The sequence below is a fragment of the Cyprinodon variegatus genome, unplaced genomic scaffold (genome assembly GCF_000732505.1).
Source record: "Cyprinodon variegatus isolate N-32 unplaced genomic scaffold, C_variegatus-1.0 Scaffold58, whole genome shotgun sequence".
NCBI lineage: Eukaryota > Metazoa > Chordata > Actinopteri > Cyprinodontiformes > Cyprinodontidae > Cyprinodon > Cyprinodon variegatus.
The window spans coordinates 1,310,729-1,311,746 of record NW_015150511.1 but is presented as its reverse complement, the minus strand read 5'-3'; positions in this window follow the sequence as shown (position 1 = coordinate 1,311,746).

Here is a 1,018-nt window from a genome sequence, read left to right as displayed (position 1 = left end):
GTTTGCACTTTATGGTTCAGGTTGTGACTGTCCTTGTGCTGTGAGGAAGTATGTTCTTTAGCCTAGCTGATCTTTTGCAAATGTGGATTTCCACTGAAATACGCCTTGAAATCGATTAAAACACCTTGTGCTCAATTAGATTCATGACTCATTCTTTTTTTGCATTAAATAACTCAAAGTAACTAAGTAACTTTTACTCAAATTACATTTTAAATGAAGTAATTTTGTACTTTTACTTAAGTAAATTTTGAGATGGGTAATATTACTTTTTATGAAAGTAAAGATACTTTTACTGAATTACAATTTTTTTGTACTCTTTCCACCTCTGTTCATAACATCCGGAAAAGACCAAGCCCATTGTGAGGTACAGCAGTGGTGGGATTATGCTGTGTTGGTGTTTTGCTTTTGTTTTTGCAACAACAGTGGAACAAATTTCACTTCATTTATGTCAGCCTCACTTGCTGCTGACTTGCTGATTTATTAGTAGTGAAAAAAATTTGACCATCCACGTGAATACTGATCCATCTAAATATTTATAGCCCCAAATAGACATACCCTTAAAAAATAGCATGGAAATTAAATTAAAATTTAGATTTCTCTTGTTTCATATATTTAGTTATGCTATTTGTCCAGTGCAAAATGTTTTTACTCGGTCTGTTTCACCTGCATGCCACAAATTGTGGCATGCAGGTGAAACAAAGTGAGACGTGTTTTGCATACAAGGAAAACTTATTCCATAACAAGGTTTCTGTCTCACGCATTGTTATTGTTTAACCAAAGTGTGTGTAATTTGTTTTGACTCCTTCACAGCTTTTTCCTCATTATAAGTAAGGGAGAAAAACTCTGTCTAGATCAGAACAGGGCAGATTACCGTGCCATAAGGGCCGTATGATGAACTGTTCTCTCTTTGCAAAGATATGAAAATAAAATGCCGACTGAGTGAAATCCCTTGATCTCCTTTTATTTTATTGGGGGATGAATAGTTGAGTACTTTTTTCCCACTACACAAGTTATTATT